Below are 18,402 nucleotides of genomic sequence, written 5' to 3' on the forward strand. Positions count from 1 at the left end.
GATGGGAAGGCATTGAACAATTGGGGGGGGGGACCAGGTTTATCTCCGGTTTTCCCCCAAAGCCTTTTTTTCCCGGAAAAATTGGGGTGTGGAATATTCAAACTATATCAAACTGGGTTTTAAAAAAATATTACGGTGAATAAACGGCTTTGGGGGAAAACGAAAAAAAATCTGTTTTTTTCTGGGGGGGGGGGGAGGTTCCAGACCTTCCCATCTGTAGTTTCTACCCCGTCCATCTGCCTGGGTTGCCCCAGCTACCCTGAGCAGCTTCCAGCATATACTGTATATACAGTGGTACCTTGGGTAAAGCACTTAATTCACTCCGGAGGTCCGTTCTTAACCTGAAGCACCAGTTTAGCTAATGGGGCCTCCTGCTGCCACTGCGCCGCCGGAGCACGATTTCTGTTCTCATCCTGAAGCAAAGTTCTTAACCCGAGGTACTATTTCTGGGTTAGCGGAGTCTGTAACTTGAAGTGTATGTAACCCGAGGTACCACTGTATGATGACATAATAAATCATATACAAGGTTCCCTTCAGATGTCTTCCAATCAACTTGGCTTGGGGGGTCACATAACTCCATACCCTCCCAACATTTCTCTGATGACAATAGGGACGTCATAAGGAAAAGCAGGACATTCTGGGATCAAATCCGAAACTGGGATGGCTTCTGTAAATCAGCAATGTCCCTGGAAAATAGGGACACTTGGAGGCTCTGGAATGGTAGGGTTGGGCAGGGGTCCAATCCCTTGCAATGCAGGAATGGGTGGGGGACAGGCAGCTGTGGGCCTCCAAGCGTGGCTGGACCACCACAGTTCCCAGATTCACCTGCATAACTGAATTATTTTAAGGAAAATCAGGGCTTGGTGGATATAACCCACAGTACTAATTTGATTTCTCTTGGTGGCTGCATGTATGATTATAGCCACACTCTGGAAGGACTTGAAAGGTGAATTCCTGGGTACAAGAGAGTATGGCATATTGCCCTTACCAGCAGAATTTTCTCCCCAGTTAAGGCCAGCAACAGGAACAAAGATAACTGTAGGGGAATAGTGGAACTTCATTTCAAAACACTCCAGACATCCAAACACCAGTTCCAAAAGTTTATACCAACTTGTAGATCCTTTAATAAGAACATATTTTACAGATGTGCACTGTTATTAGCTGTGGTGTATGTACAGGAATATAATGTATTTTTGAGGTCTAATGGGAAATGAAAGATAAAAACAATAATAAAGTGATTGGAAATACAAAGAAAACTAAAAGCAGAGGAAAAAAAGACTAAAACAAGTGGGGAACCTGCAGTCCTCCAGATGTTACAGGAATACACCTCCCCTCATCCTTGACCATTAGCCATGCTGGTTGGGGCTGATGGGAGTTAGTGGACCACTATCAACAACATCTTTAGAGTATCAGGCTCTCTATCGGTGGGCTAAAATGTTTGTTAAAAATCTGAAAAGTGCAAGTGAGCAGGTAGGTCTTCATTTGGCACCCACCTCAATGTCAACAATGTACCTCTTGGCATAAGGGGAGGGCACTGCACAAATGGGGCACTGACACAGAGAATGCTGTATCCTGTACCATCAAATGTATACTTGTTAACTTCTTGTAAAGTGCTCTGGGACTCTTTGTTGTTTTATACAGATACTTCCACGTATGCAACAGGGAAGAAAAGAGCATTGCCAATGTGTGAGTTCATACGGGAGAGAGACCCAAGTTCTATATTTCCTTCTGCTAGAGACAAGTGGTAGCAGGAAGGCAGCACACATTCCCTTTAAGGGTTTTTTATTTGCTAGCAACATGCTAGAGCTGGGGGAGCCAATGTGGTACCCTCAGATGTTGTTGGACTCCCAGCTCCCATCAACCCCAGCTGATGATGTGACTTGTGGTTGAGCAACTTCTGAAAGACACCAGGTTGGCTACCACAAGTCTACGGTTTGTCCCGCTGCCTTTATCACACTGACACTGACTGTAACTGTACACCTGCATGGCTGTGTACACACCATCCATTTAAAGCATGTGACTTCCCCCAAAGAATCCTGGGAACTGAGCTCTTTTTCCAGATCCAGGTCTCCACCACCCAAACCACTGGGGCCCTCTCTTGGGTCAGACTGCTCCTGATGCCCCAGATTCCTATTCCCCATCCTGCAATGACCTTCCCAAGAGTCAGACCCCTCCAACTCTCTACTCTCCTCCTGTCCCTCCCCACCTTCTCCCTGACCTCTGTGGCACTCATGACAGCAGTGCTTCCAGCATAAGGGAAGTAAAGACACCAATACAAAGCATGAGAGAGGGGAAGGAAAAGCAGCGGGTGGGGGAGCACGTAATATCATTTTATGCAGAGAGGAAAAGGATGGAAATATAGAAGGTGCTTCAAAGGTCCTTCTCGGTAGTGGCTCCCACCCTGTGGAATGCCCTCCCATCAGATGTCAAAGGAATAAACAACTATCTGACATTTAGAAGACATCTGAAGGCAGCCCTGTTTAGGGAAGTTTTTTAATGACTGAGAAACAGTTTCTACGCAAATGCAATTCTGGTTCTAAACGCAGCATAAGGGGTCTCTATAGTATAGTGTATTTTAAAATGGGGTTTCAGAGTTTTTAGGGGTTTTTGAATGTTTCATGTAGGTTTTCAATTTCATTGTTCTGCATGGGACAATGACAATAAGGATATCATATATCGTTAAGGTATTTTTAATCTCCTGTTCGATGCCGCCCAGAGTGGCTGGGGAAACCCCGCCAGATGGGCGGGGTTTAAGTAATAAATTATTATTATTATTATTATTATTATTATTATTATTATTATTATTATTATTATTTACTACTACTACTACAGGGGTAAGGGCTAGAAATGTGAATCTGATGTGGAAGAGATTATGGAAACAGTGGAAGGGATTTGTTCAAACAGCCTTAGGAGGCATACCTTTAGCATGAAACAAACCAAGTCTAACCCTCCTTTTTAACAAGCCTGAGAAGTAGATCCAAGAATAACGACTGATAACTTCTCAGTACACGCGCCAGATACGTTTTCTTACATAGTTTGTCAAAAGAATAAAAATCAATGCGTTCTGTAAAGTATCCCCAATAGCCTGCTGTCCTTTTATCTCTGGGTGACCAAATGAAATGAGAGCTTAGCGATGTAAATTGCAGAGTGCTGGACCTGGAGTGTGGACACACCTGAGTTCAAGTCCCTGCTCATCCATCAGTTTCACTGAGTGACTTGCAGCCTTGCCTGCCTCAGAAAGTTGTGAGAATGAAAGAGAATTTCCCCACCTATTCTACCCTGAATCCCTTGGATGAAGCGCAGGATACAAAGGTGGTTCCGAGTGATAATAATTTATGCATTGCTTCACGTGATCAGAATCCGGTTGCATTCCTCTGAGCAAAGAACGCAGTATATTTGGTGTTGACCTTTAGTCCCGCCATCGCAAGCGTGGAGACTGTCACGTCCTCAGAAGGGAGTATAATGCTCCCCTCTGCTGATCTGGCACAAACAGCTACTGAGTTAAGGAAAGTCTGAAGGAAATTCTTATTTGCCTGCTTGCTTTTAAAAGTTCCCTTTTCCTTTAGTAACTTCTGTTTTCTTTCTGCTCCTACGTTTTATTTTTAGAGGGCTATCGTTTACTCGGATCAACAAGGTTAGTTAAAAGGGGGGAAAGTAGAAACCACCCTTACACAGGCTGCTTTAAAATAACCCAGACTGAGGGCCAAAGCTGAAAAAGTAAGATTACTAAGTCAATCTTTTTTATTAAAAAAAAATGACACCAATGTTTTCTAATTTGGTGAAGTTGTCCAAACCGTCTCCTAAATCCTGTGTAGCAATGGACTCTAGTGGGCTAGGAGAGATTTTTTTAAAAATCGCACCCAGCAACCAATGGGCCCCTTGGGTTTCAGATAGTACATGGGTAAAGTAAAGGGTAAAGTTAGGTCCAGTTAGGTCCAGTCACAGACGACTCTGGGGTTGCGCACTCATCTGGCATACAGCTTCTGGGTCATGTGGCCAGCATGACTAAGCCGCTTCTGGCAAACCAGAGCAGCACATGCAAACGCCGTTTACCTTCCCGCTAGTAAGCGGTCCCTATTTATCTACTTGCACCCGGGAGTGCTTTCGAACTGCTAGGTTGGCAGGCGCTGGGACCGAGCAACGGGAGCGCACCCCGCCGCGGGGATTTGAACTGCCGACCTTTCGATCGGCAAGCCCTAGGCGCTGAGGCTTTTACCCACAGCGCCACCCGTGTCCCAGTACATGGGTAGACGACTCTAAAAAGGCTGGGACACAAATTTTCACAGTGCTGTAGCGGCTATGGTGGCTCATTTACCCGAAGTAATGTATTGTATACTTGATTCTGGCCAAACTAAGCCGCCTCCTCTACAGTTCTATGATTCTATTTGAACTAATTCCCAGTTACCTCACAAATTACCAGCTTCAGGTGGCATGTGGTTTCTTCCATGTTACTGCCATAATATGTGATTTTGTAAACTTCCTAGCCTGGGCCAATAACAGTCTTTATCACCTGATGGATCTCATCATCCCAGGGCCTTTTTTTCAGACGGAACTCACCAGAACTCAGTTCCGGCACCTCTCAGGTGGAAGCCATTAAAGAGAATGTGAGTGGTGTTCACGGTGAGTTCTGGTGCCTCCTTTTCTAGAAAAATAGCAGTTTGTTCTTTACACCAAATGGTTCCTAGATTCAGGCTTTATTGGAATTGCTGGAAGAAGCCGCACAGGTGGATCCTTCAGTGTTGCTGGTTGTGTATGGTTTCGCTTCAGACGTGTAATCATCATCATCATCATCATCATCATATTACTATTTATACCCTGCCCATCTGGCTGGGTTTCCCTAGCCACTCTGGGCAGCTTACAGAATATACAAAACATAATAAAGCATCAAACATTAAAAACTTCCCAATACAGGGCTGCCTTGAGATGTCTTTTAAAAGTTGTATAGTTGTTTATTTCCTTGACATCTGAAGGGAGGTTGTTCCACAGGGCCACTACCGAGAAGGCCCTTTAGACCTATAGTAAACATGATGTGTCCTGCTATATACACCAAGGAAGGGGAACCTGCATTTTTCCAGGTGTTCTTGGAACTCCCATCAGCCCCAGCCAGTATGGCAAATGGCCAAGGAAGATGGGACTTGTAGTCCAACAACATGAGGAGGGCAGACCCTGATATACAGAAATGCACGCCCAGGATATGCCTTTCTGGCCATGTGCTTAAAACCGCATGCAATGCACAGACTCTTTTGGTGAGAAATCCCTGCTAAATCTCTGAGTTGCCCCAGGGTTTCTCAGAACACACTCTTAAAACCACTGTTTAAGAGAGATACAGTGGTACCTCGCAAGACGAATGCCTCACAAGACAAAAAACTCGCTAGACGAAAGGGTTTTTTGTTTTTTGAGCTGCTTCGCAAGACGATTTCCCCTATGGGCTTGCTTCGCAAGACGGAAACGTCTTGCAAGTTTGTTTCCTTTTTCTTAGCACCGTTAATACAGTTGCGACTTGACTTCGAGGAGCAACTCATAGAACGCGGTGTGGTAGCCTTTTTTGAGGTTTTTGAAGACTTTGGTATTTTTGAAGCTTTTCCAAAGCTTCCCCGACACCGTGCTTCGCAAGACGAAAAAAATCGCAAGGCGACAAAACTCGTGGAACGAATTAATTTCGTCTCGCGGGGCACCACTGTATTTAAAAATTGTTTTAATGTTGTTGATTTTAATATGATGTATTTAAAAAATAATGGTGGGCAGAAAAGTGGCGTTTTGAAACCAGTTCCTAACATTCCTTCATATTGCAGTGGGATCAATAAGTAGTACTGTCGTACCTCAGCTCCCAAATGCCTTGGGAGTTGAACGTTCCAGCTTCCGAACAATTGACAACCAGAAGTGAGTGTTCCGTTTTTTGAATGTTCTTTTGGAAGCTGAATGTCTGAAGGGGGTTTCACGGCTTCTGATTGGCTGCAGGAGCTTTGGAAGCTGAACATTTCGGACTAACTTCCGGAACGGGTTCTGTTCAACTTCCAAGGTACAACTGTATTCAGAATGGGATGTCCTGGTACATGTTCTGGCTCATATGTCATCTCCCCCCAGGGACACAAAATTAATAATAATAATAATAATAATAATAATAATAATAATAATAATAATTTATTTATACCCCGCCCATCACAACCTGGATGGCAGAAAGTGAGGAGGAATTAAAGAACCTTTTAATGAGGGTGAAAGAGGAGAGCTCAGAATATGGTCTGAAGTTCAACATCAAAAAAACTAAGATCGTGGCCACTGGTCCCATTACTTCCTGGCAAATAGAAGGGGAAGAAATGGAGGCAGTGAGAGATTTTACTTTCTTGGGCTCCATGATCACTGCAGATGGTGACAGCAGTCACGAAATTAAAAGACGCCTGCTTCTTGGAAGAAAAGCAATGACAAACCTAGACAGCATCTTAAAAAGTAGAGACATCACCTTGCCAACAAAGGCCGGTATAGTTAAAGCTATGGTTTTCCCAGTATTGATGTACGGAAGTGAGAGCTGGACCATAAAGAAGGCTGATCGCCGAAGAATGGATGCTTTTGAATTATGGTGCTGGAGGAGACTCTTGAGAGTCCCATGGACTGCAAGAAGATCAAACCTATCTATCCTTAAGGAAATCAGCCCTGAGTGCTCACTGGAAGGACAGAGCCTGAAGCTGAGGCTCCAGTACTTTGGCCACCTCATGAGAAGAGAAGACTCCCTGGAAAAGACCCTGATGTTGGGAAAGATGGAGGGTACAAGGAGAAGGGGACAACAGAGGACGAGATGGTTGGATAGTGTTCTCGAGGCTACCAGCATGGGTTTGACGAAACTGTGGAAGGCAGTGGAAGACAGGAGTGCCTGGTGTGCTCTGGTCCATGGGGTCACGAAGAGTCGGACACAACTAAACGACTAAACAACAATGCCCCGCCCATCTGACTGGGTCTCCCTAGCCACTCTGGGCGGTTTCCAACCAAATATCAAAAACAATACAGTGTCAGACACTAAAAACTTCCCTAAACAGGGCCGCCTTCAGTTGTCTTTTAGAAGTAAAATAGTTGTTTATTGCCTTGACATCTGCTGGGAGGGCGTTCCACAGGGCAGGCGCCACTACCAAGAAGGCCCTCTGCCTGGATCCCTGTAACCTCACTTCTTGCAGCGAGCGAACCGCCAGAAGGCCCTCGGTGCTGGATCTCTGTTTCCGGGCTGGATGATGGGTGTGGAGACGCTCCTTCAGGTATACAGGACCAAGGCTGTTTAGGGCTTGAAAGGTCAGCACCAACACTTTGAATTGTGCTCGGAAACGTACTGGAAGCCTTATCATGGCATAAGGCACTTGTTAACTGGCACAGCTAGGGTCCTTTAAGGATGGCCATGCACTCATATTCCCCTCTGCCCCTGAATCTATGATACATCTGCTCTTGTGGGTGTGTGGAGGTTTCTGAGGTCTTGTGTGTTCAGCTCTTTCTTATCAGAAAAAAATCCCACATAGAAGCCAGAAAGGCTACCGAAAGTCTTCAGGACAACTGGCTGATAAATTCAGTCTTGATGGAGCATTTGAATCAGTGGATCAGTGATAGACTTTGTATTGTATTGATTTATCTAATGAGACTTATCAGGGCTGCACTTATCATAGGTGGAAAATGTGCAGTTGTGCCAAGTTCTGTTCCCAAATGACAAAAAGAAACCCCTCCCAAAACAAACTCTTCCAGATTTCATTATATTTTATGCACAAATCATTGGAATACTTCCTTCATTTTCACCAAATGGCTTTTTAAACTCTTTCCCCCATATCAGTAACATTTGCCCAATATAAGCCCGCTGTGACCAAGTCCAGAATGATCAATTGCACCAGCGAACAGAACTAGGATCAAAGTTTCTTGTGCCCAATTAATTCTCCATTAATTATTGGTGTGTCAGTTATATTATTATTTTCAGAGCACTCTGCCCCACTATACATAATTGGGTGTATGTCTTTAAAAAAAAAAAAAGCAACCACATAATTGGTTTTGCCAGGCTATTTAAAACAACTCTGTCCATTACTAGGCTGGGAAAGGCAAAGTCTGGTTGAAGAATTCTTATCAGCTGCAGACACTTATATAGGTGTGGGGTTTTTCCTTGTTGAGGAATCTGCAGTGTGAGAAGCTAACACCATCAACATAAAATGACTAAAAAACACCTCTCACAGCCCAACTGTGAGATGGGTAAGTATTAGCATTGCTTATTATTTAGGCTGCAAGTGGAGATGAGGTTTCTGTTCTGCTGGGTAGTTTAGCTTTTCCCTGTAGCATTCACATACCCTCCAACATTTCTCAAAATAAAATAGGGACATCCTATTCTATTCTTATTCTATTTATACCCCACCCATCTGACTGGGTTGCTCCAGGGACTCTGAGGACCTTCCGACATATATAAAAACATAATAAAATATTTTAAAAACTTCCCTATACAGATGTATTCTAAAGGTTGTATAGTTATGTATCTCCTTGGCTCAGAGGGCTGGATAATTCCATACCCTCCAACATTTCTCCTAAGAAAATAGGGACATCCTAAAGAAAAGCGGGACATTCTGGGGTCAAAAAAAACCGGGACAGCTTCTGTAAATCCGGGACTGTCCCTGGAAAATAGGGACACTTGGAGGGTCTGCATTCAGATGGGTGCAATCCTGTGTCTACTTTCCCCATCAAGGTCAATGGGACTTACTACTTAGCAGACATGCATAGTGCTTGTGGTGTGACTCAGATAAGGCTTTGATGGTCTCCTTTCCTGCATTCTCTGGAAGTGTGATTTGGATTGCATTTGCTGGTCTAATTTGTGGATGACGCAGTCTCCTTGTGGAGGGACTGGAAGTGATGGGCTTTTGGTAGTGCAAGGTAACCCAAGGCAAAGGAGGAGGGGGTGCTCACAGAAGCCAATTGCAGCAGATGCTGTTGCATCCTTGCATGGTCAGCTACACAGCCTGAAACCCCCTCTTTTATAAACATAGCTGTTAAAGGTATAGGTACCTGAACCTGAAATAACACAACTTACTTTCTTCTCCCTCTTTCTTGTATTGTTTAGGTTGCTCCCCAACTTTGAACAAATATTATTTTATTTGTATAGGCATTTAAGATGTCCCCCCCTCCATTTTTCCTTGTATGTGATTAATTGAAAAATTGCATTTACAAATCTGTTGCTGTTTTTATTTTAAACAGCCCTATCCTCCTTTGTATCTTACCCACCCCTGCCAGAAGGTCTTCCTGGCTGCCTTATTCAAAGAATCTGCGATCCTGGACAGACAAGATAATAGCAGTCTACAAATATTTATCAAAAGTATTTCTTGACTGCCCTTCCTTAAAAGAATCCTGTGAGTTTGCAAAAAGAAAAGCAGATAGATGACTTGCAGTGAGCAACTGTAACATGCATTTTGGCAGCAATGTGTCTTGGTGATCTGGTTCCTAGCTAGGCGGCCGGGACATCCTGGATAGAAAAAGTGCCCACAAAAACATTTGTATAAGCGATAAGCAAGGGCTGAAATGGCCCAATGGCTCTGGCGAGTCTTAATTTCCTCCCTTTAATCTTAGCCCCCGTACATTCATGTGACTTTTAATGTCTAAGGTCAAGGGTTGCTTTTGTTATAGGAAAAAAACTGCTCCCTGTCCCTTATGGGGTACCCAAGGGCCCATATAGAGTCCTTATGTAGGTTCTCTATCAGTAGGAGAAAATAACAGAGGCCAACCAGAGAATATTGAGAAGCAAAGCAGCTAGTAAGCCTGATCTTTATTAACTGTTGCAACAGGGTGCTCACAACCACACGCAGGAGGCAGGAGGGACCCTGAACAATGGCGCGCAAGCCCTTATATAGACATTTGGAACTGCCCACCCTTGAGCCCCAAGACCGCCCCCCATACATCATACATACATCAGAGAAGGGGCAGTCTACAACAGAATCCTGTCTGACACGAAAACTGTTGATGGGTTTACCTGGCTGTTAATGGGTTTACCTGGACAGCCTGGCTAGTCTTTTGTGATGATAAATACTTAATTCCTGAGTCCAGGTCACAGGCTCGCCCTATTCATATCTTATATGTGCCCTTAAGGCAGGATTTGTGAGCAAGAGAGACAATGGGGAGGTTTTTCCCATTTTCTCCCTCCTTGCAGAGAAACATTTGAGGTCAATTTGGGAGAGACAAAATGGTTTCAGGACTTTTTCCTGTACTGTTTCAGACATGCGGTTTATATATTGATGTGTGTGTTTGCTTGGTACATTTTTTTTATATCTTAGACCTTATAATTCTCATAACGCTTTAAAACCCTCTTCACCCCTGTTTTGGTTTTTACAAAATGCTGCAAAAGACAGAATATCCAGTTAAAAGGACCATGGTAAGTAGCAAAGACCTCTGGGAAATGGCATGACTGCTGGCAGTTAAGAGGAGACAACGCTGGATCAGATAGACAAATATGTTTGATTTGGTTTAAAGCAACTTAGAGCTGTTTCTCTTAGCTGTTTTTTTAAGGACTCTAGCAATTGGTGGCTTAAAAGGCAGCAAGGCTGTTTTCTCCCTACTGTGTTTCAAGCTTAATCTGCATATTGCTGTACACACCTGATGTACATTGCCTAATTTGTTTCCCTCCACCTCCACCTCCCCAACTCCTGTTCAATGAAGACGTCGTCTGCGCAAGCATGCACTGTCTTCTGCACATGCCCAACAGCTGCCTCAAATTTACACACCTCAGTTTAACTGTAATGTGAATGTGGCTTACGTTTTCCTCTCGGATGGAAGAGGAATTGAGAGAAGAAATAGGACCAAATGGCACCATTTCTCAAGGAAGTGCACTCTGCATTCAAACACCATCAGTGGGAGCACATGAGTGCCGGAGTAAATGGTAATGTGCTTATAAATCAACAACAGCAAATAACTTGTATGTAGATCTTGATATGCTGATGAGCCACCAAGTTTATAGATCAAATATTGATTGCTGGTGCTGGAAAGAAGCTAGCCCTGCGGTCCTGGACATGTGGACCACAATTCAACATGAGCTAAGTATGCAAGCACCACCTATCAACTAAGTAATTTCTATTGCTTTCAATGCAACTTACACTCCAACAAGTGAGTGTCAGAGCAATTGTGTCCTCCCTTTAGGGCTGGCCCAAGGAACAATAAAATCATAGATATTTTATTTTGAAGACATCTGATTTTATTTAGAAGATATCTGAAGGCAGCCCTGTTTAGGGAAGCTTTTAATGTTTAATAGGCTATTGTATTTTAATATTCTGTTGGAAGCCGCCCAGAGTAGCTGGGGAAACCCAGCCAGATGGGCAGGGTATATTATTATTATTATTATTATTATTATTATTATTATTATTATTACTATCTAGTCCAACCTCCTGCAATGCAGGAATCTTAGCTCAAGCATCCATGACGAATGGTCATCCAACCTCTGCTTTAAAACTTCCAACGAAGGAGAGTTCCACTGTCAAGCAGCTCTTACTGTCAGAAAGTTTTTCCTGATGTTTAGTTGGGCTCTTCTTTCTTGTAACTTGAAGCCATTGGTTAGAGAGTCCTAGTCTCCAGAGCAGAAGAAAACAAGCTTGTTCCCTCTTCTGTGTAAAAGCCCTTGAGATATTTGACGATGGCCATCATATCTCCTCTCTGTCTCTTCCTTTCCAGGCTAAACATACCCAGCTCCTTCAAGCGCTCCTCATAAGGCTTAGTTTCCAGACCCTTGATCATTTTGGTTGCCCTCCTCTGCACACGTCCCAGCTTGTCAACATCCTTCTTAAATTGTGGTGCGCAGCACTGGACACAGTATTCCAGGTGTGGTACTATTACTTCCCTTGATCTGGACACTATACTTTTGTTGATGCAGCCTGGAATAGCATTAGCTTTTTTAGCTGCTGCGTCACACGGCTGACTCGTGTTCAGCTTTTGGTCCACCAAGACCCTGAGATCCTTTTCACATGTGCTGCTAGTATAAGACAGGGGACACCTATGTTGTATTTGTCCCTATTGAAATTCATTTTGTTAGCTTGGGCCCAGTTCTCCAATCTGCTAAGGTTATTTTGAATTCTGATTCTGTCTTCTGCGGCATTAGCTACCCCTCTCAGTTTGGTGAGTGTCACAACCTTCATTGTATGCTCAGCACTGGAGAGGGGAAGGTAGAAAATTGCAAAGGCAGACAGAAGAAAAGGCAAACCTTCTGAGTCTCTTAAATCAGTGCCCATCAATCTGGGAGTATGGTAATAAGTAGCAGCTGCTGCAATACCTGCATACATGCTGCGCACGGAGAGTCAAAGCAGCCAACATCTATGCACAAGATTGTTTTTTGTTGTTCAGTTGTGTCCGACTCTTCGTGACCCCATGGACCAGAGCATGCCAGGCACTTCTGTCTTCCACTGCCTCCCACAGTTTGGTCAAACTCATGCTGGTAGCTTCGAGAACACTATCCAACCATCTCGTCCTCTGTCGCCCCCTTCTCCTTGTGCCCTCCATCTTTCCCAACATCAGGGTCTTTTCCAGGGAGTCTTCTCATGAGGTGTCCAAAGTCTTGGAGCCTCAGCTTCAGGATCTGTCCTTCCAGTGAGCACCCAGGGCTGATTTCCTTCAGAATGGAGAGGTTTGATCTTCTTGCAGTCCATGGGACTCTCAAGAGTCTCCTCCAGCACCATAATTCAAAAGCATCAATTCTTCGGCGATCGGCCTTCTTTATGGTCCAGCTCTCACTTCCATACATCACTACTGGGAAAACCGTGGCTTTAACTATACGGACCTTTGTAGGCTTTACACTCATCTTAATAACTCTCTTGTGTTAAGGCTCCTGTGTGAATCCCCCTGTCTAGCTCTAATCTAAAGAGTGCAGGCGCCGCGCCAGGGCGGACTACTCTACCCTTTCCTAACTCTGCGCGCCGCGCTGCACCGGGAGGCGCCTTCTCCCTCCGATCCCGCCTCTCGGCCACACGGCGAGCCAATGAGAGCAGCGGGGCCCGGCGGAGGGCGGGGCCAAGGCTCTTGATGGAGCTGAGCCATGGAGCCAGGAGGCGGCGGCTGGAGGCGCCTGTGCTGCCGGCGAAGGTAAGGGTTGGGGGCGGCCAAGTTGGGGCGCGGGGCGCCCTGGCATGCATGCAGTTGCTGAAAGGAGGGGGGGGGGCTCATTTCAGCAGCGGGGGGGGGGGGGAAAGGTGGGCGCGGTTGTCCGCCGAGGTTTGCACACGTGTCACCTTCTGCTGCGTCTTGCTATCCCAGGGGTCAAGCCGGTCGTGGGAATGAGACAAAGAGGGGAGGGAAAATAAGATTACTTAGCCTAATTGTCCAGCCCAATGTTTGGAGGAGGCGCTGCTTTTATTATGGGGGAAAAAAAGAACCTCAGTTGAGCTTTTATTTTTATTTTTTTTTCTCCCACCCCTGGGTGGATTTCTAAATAAATGCAAGCCACCAAACTTGCTTTAGAGGAAGACCCGGGACACTGGCCTTGTCTGAACGTGGTTTTCAAAGGAAGAGGTTTAATTCTTGCCGAGTCTCCAACTTTCGCGTGTCTTTTGAAATGCTTTGCCCTCAGGAGCTGCCGTGCAATTCGGGGAAGCGCTTGCTTGCTGCTGGCCTCCATTTGCTTCTGAAATCATTTGCACAACTCCCTCGCCCTCGCTGTCTTCCAGAAAACGGTTGGCTTTGCATGAAACCCGGCATGTTTTTTTCTGGTGGTTTGCATTGAAAAAAGGAGCTTTCCTGCTATCCAAACATCCTCAGGCGCCTGGTTTGGGAGGCGGGGGGTGGAAGGTTGCTGATACGATTGCAAGGTTGCATTTTCACGTGGGTCGTTATCGCAAGTGAAATCAGTGGAGGAAGGGAAAGCAAGAGAGAAGGGGAGCATCTCTTTCCAAACCAAACAGAGTTGCAAGTCAGCGTGACCGGAGGGCATGTTCCTTTCCAGTTCTAAGTGGCCTGATCCTTTCCACCCCTTCCTCTCCTTCCCCCAGCAGAGAGATGGTTTTCTTGAATAATACACCAAGCTTTGCCTGGGAGTCCATCCCAGGTTTTTATTCTGGTCTGGGGAGGCAGAAGAGGGCACCCTGGGAAAAGCAAAGAGATAGGGATGACTCTCCTTTAGCATGTGACACTTGCAACCCAGTCTAAAGCATGTTTACTTAGACTTTTCAAGGCCAGGTGTTACCAGTGGGGTTTTATTTCCAGGTAAGTGCGTTTAGAATGGAAGCCTAAATCCTGTCTGCTGTTTCAACACTTCAAGCAACAAGGCTGTGCCTTATTTCTAGGCCTCCAGGTGTACAGGACTCTCGCCCCGCATCCGAAATACAGGAACAGTGTACTTCTGAATGCCACGTGCCAGGGAGAAACAGGCAAGAGTCATAATTTTCGTAGGTTGCCTGTGATTTCCCCAGGGGTGTTCTGTTGGGAACAGAATATTGGGCTAGATCAGGATTTCTCCACCTTGGGTCTCCAGCTGTTTTTGGACTACAGTTCCCATCATCCCTGACCACTGGTGCTGCTGGCTAGGGGTGATGGGAATTGTAGTCCAACAGCATCTGCAGACCCAAGTTTGGGAAACCCTGAGGAGCTAGATTAACCTTTGGTCTGACCTAGGAGGGAGCCTGTGTGTTGTGGAGCACAAATCTGCCCATTTCAGTGTTTTCTTTTCCATCTGGGCCTTGTTATGTTGCATTCTGTGTGAAGGAAATATATATATATTATTTAAGTAATGCTTCATGAATAGGAACTAAAAACTAATCCCAGTGCATGTACTGTATTTCTCTTATCCAGTTACCATCTTGCAAAATGTGTGGGAAGGTTGCTCAGATTTTCTAGCAAATAACTTGAATAACAGCAAGGATTGCATTATTGCATTGCCAATACAAAATTGTTTTTAAATAGTTACCACAGAGTCTCCCAAACTTGGGGCTCCACCTGTTTTTGGACTACAGTTCCCATCATCCCTGACCACTGGTCCTGGTAGCTAGAGATGATGGGAATTGTAGTCCAAAAACAGCTAGAAACCCGAGTTTGGGAAGCACTGAGTTACTACAAGGAAGACACAGGCCAGCCATTATTGTTGACACAAGTCAGTTAATATTGACACAGGGTCAGTCATTTATTTTTAAAGTGAGGGGATTCGGTTGTTTCTGGCAATATAGTATAAACGAGTTGGCCAGACATATGTTGTCCTGAGGAATAATCATGCACAGTCTAAAACTGGGTGAGTGAACAGGATGTGATTCAACAACAGCACCACTGCTGAGTTTGCTCTTAAACTCAGACTTGCGGGTGAAGACTGGTAGATGTCAGGCTTCATGATGCACTGTGTCTTGTGACACAGACAGTGAAAAACGACTTTTCACAAAACCTTGCTCAGATAAAGGCCCTCTAGTTTAACAGCATTCATTTATTTTCAATGCTGCTAACTACGTGTGGTTACTCCTCTTAAATACCTATTGGTCCCATGAAGGGAAGAGTCCAAATTTAGCAGGAACTAAAAACAGTCTGTTGCATTTACTTCGAGGCAAATAATTGGACGCGGGTGGCGCTGTGGGTAAAAGCCTCAGCGCCTAGGGCTTGCCGATCAAAAGGTCGGCGGTTCGAATCCCCGCGGCGGGGTGCGTTCCCGTTGTTTGGTCCCAGCGCCTGCCAACCTAGCAGTTCGAAAGCACCCCCGGGTGCAAGTAGATAAATAGGGACCGCTTACCGGCGGGAAGGTAAACGGTGTTTCCGTGTGCTGCGCTGGCTCGACAGATGCAGCTTTGTCACGCTGGCCACGTGACCCGAAAGTGTCTCCGGACAGCGCTGGCCCCAGGCCTCTTAAGTGAGATGGGCGCACAACCCCAGAGTCTGTCAAGATTGGCCCGTACGGGCAGGGGTACCTTTACCTTTACCTTAAAAACAGTCTGTTGCATTTACTTCGAGGCAAATAATTGGAAGGATGGAGTAGTAAGGTTCAGATTTCAGGTCTCCATTAATCGCGAAACTGTTGCACCTTATACATATGTATTCTCTCATACTCGTTTTAATAATGATTAAGGTTGAAGGCCTCACCCCACTTACCTGGGAGTAAGTCCCATTAAATTCAATGCAAAGTCCTTCTGAGTAGACATAGCTAGGCTTGCACTGTTACTTGAGCTGCGAAACTATATTTCTTCTCTCTTGCTGGGGGAAGCTGGAGTCAATCCTAATTCCAAATCGATTGCACTTGGTGGGGAGAAGCGGTTGAATTCAGATGGTGTGTTGTAGGAAACTGATCCTTGTTAAACCGGCATAAGTGCCAGTGATTCTAACAGATATGGTTTTCCCCTCCCCTCCTTTATCTCTTCTCATCAGACTGTTTCCGAGGTTTGGCTTGAGAATATTCTGCCCTTTTTCCTGGAAACTTGGGGAGGTGTACATTATGATACGCAGAGATACAGATACACACAAATACTTAACGCCAAAGTAGGCTTTCCCAGTGGTTCACAAAACCAGTTACATAAACAATACAAAACCAGTTACATAAACATTTAAAATATAAGCAGCCATAATTAAAGTACACAATAAAAACCCCCATTAAAATAGCACAGCAATTAAAACAGGTGACTTGAGTGGAGAGATCAAGGGAGCAGCTGGGTAAACAGGCTAGCCCCTTCTATGCTCACCGCAGTCATGTCACAGAGGTTGACCAAAGCCACTGCACTTTAGGTATTGTATATTACTTGTGTGTGTAGGTCACATAGCACCATTCTCTTTAAAAAGCCACCTCTGGAAAAGGACTTGCCTCTGAACCCTGCTTGCAAGCACAAACTGCTTGCAAATGTATGCCAAAGTGGTGGCGGTCACACCTTACCTGCCCCATACCTGATGCCACATAAAATTTAGGGGGACAGCTGTGTGTGTCTTGGCAGAAGTGCCCTTGTGGGTCACAGTAGGACCTCTTCTAGGCATCCGTGGGTCAGAGTCTCATCGCACTGGCTGCTTTTTGCTTTCCTGTTGTCATCATTGACTCGAATGAGTGTTTGTGCATAACGTATAATTAGCTTCTGGGGAAGAGTGGCTTAGCCATGAAACTTCCTGGGTGGTCTTGGAGAAGTAGGTGGTTGGAACAGGTACCAGCAGTCTTGTCATCTGAGCCAGCCAAAGATATTCTGCTGTCTGAGGCAAAGGAAGATCACTCCCTTCTCCTCCCAGTTCGATGTATAAAAACCGGCCAGTTGAAATATTAGTCGTTGAGCATCTCCTGTTACTAGGTCCAAGGGAACCAGTAAGGGCTTTGAAATGGTTTAATGCTTCAACATGGAAACTATAAAAGCATATACAGTGATACCTCGGGTTAACTACGTAATTCGTTCCGGAGGTCTGTTCTTAACCTGAAACTGTTCTTAACCTGAAGCACCACTTTAGCTAATGAGGCCTCCTGCTGCTGCCGCGCCACCAGAGCCCGATTTCTGTTCTCATCCTGAAGCAAAGTTCTTAACCAGAAGCACTATTTCTGGGTTAGCAGAGTCTGTAACCTAAAGCGTATGTAACCTGAAGCGTATGTAACCTGAGGTACCACTGTACATGACCCACTGTTGGGTTGTATCCAGGGCTGTGCATAGTCTATGAGTCGAACAGGCCTTTGCATGCAGAAATGAAGCTTCGCTTTCCTCCCCACTCTGCAGCTTAGCACGCACCACCAAAATCTGCTCCAGGGGTCACCCAATCCAGCTTCTTGTCAAAGGGTTTGCCTGAGCTCCCCTAGCAGGGATACTGGATGTGAACCATTCTGAACTCTACGGTTGGGCTTATCCTCTCCTGTTCATTTCTTTCCATATTAGCAACCACCTCTCTCTCTGTGCTGTCAGGAAGCCCATTTTCTCCCTTTCTGTCCCGTACAAGGCCAGCTGCTGAAATAAGGCAAGGATTGGGCATTCAGTTGAATCCATGTGTGTCCTGTGTTTTGCGGTTCTTTTAAACACGGTGAGCCTGAAGCGTATGTGAGTTAGAGAAAGCAACTTGAAATCAAGTTGCTGGAGAGAGCTGATCCTGCACTTAGCTGCTCCCCCCTATGTGCATGCTTGTTCTTAATTTTCAATTTAGTGCGTACGTGAAATGGGCATCGGAAAGGGTGCCATAGCTCTGCAGCAGCTCACATGCCTTGCCTGCCCTTCAAGGATCTCCCATTAAAAGAATTTTGCTAGCGGGGCTGCTGAAGACCTCATTGGAGAGCCACTGTCTGTCATCTGAGAGTGCTAGGCTAGTTTGCCTCCACGTAAGGACGAGGGTGGCACTGTGGTCTAAACCACCAAGCCTAGGACTTGCCGATCAGAAGGTCGGCAGTTCGAATCTCCGCGATGGGGTGAGCTCCCGTTGTTCGGTCCCTGCTCCTGCCAACCTAGCAGTTCGAAAGCACGTCAAAGTGCAAGTAGATAAATAGGTACCGCTCCGGCGGGAAGGTAAACGGCA

At 45.4% G+C, this 18,402-nt stretch overlaps 1 protein-coding gene and 1 long non-coding RNA gene across 4 annotated transcripts in view; one reads left to right on the forward strand and one right to left on the reverse strand.

Annotated features, from left to right (window-relative positions):
- The first annotated feature begins 12,933 nt into the window (after window positions 1-12,933).
- SLC11A2 (solute carrier family 11 member 2) overlaps window positions 12,934-18,402 on the forward strand; it is a 62,734-nt gene continuing 57,265 nt past the window's right edge. The window contains exons 1-2 of one of the 3 annotated variants that reach the window (XM_028721496.2): window positions 12,988-13,056; window positions 14,173-14,336. The gene's annotated coding sequence lies outside the window, so the exon portion shown is untranslated. Of the gene's footprint in view, window positions 13,057-14,088; window positions 14,337-18,402 lie in introns of those variants that run through there. The other 2 variants (XM_028721495.2, XM_028721497.2) reach the window with 2 other exon arrangements.
- On the reverse strand, window positions 13,352-16,173 carry LOC144326864 (uncharacterized). The gene is made up of 2 exons (XR_013391742.1): window positions 16,033-16,173; window positions 13,352-14,051 (listed from the first exon to the last, which is right to left on the reverse strand). It is a non-coding gene; the product is annotated as an uncharacterized LOC144326864 (long non-coding RNA).

Source organism: Podarcis muralis, chromosome 2 (genome assembly GCF_964188315.1).
Source record: "Podarcis muralis chromosome 2, rPodMur119.hap1.1, whole genome shotgun sequence".
NCBI lineage: Eukaryota > Metazoa > Chordata > Lepidosauria > Squamata > Lacertidae > Podarcis > Podarcis muralis.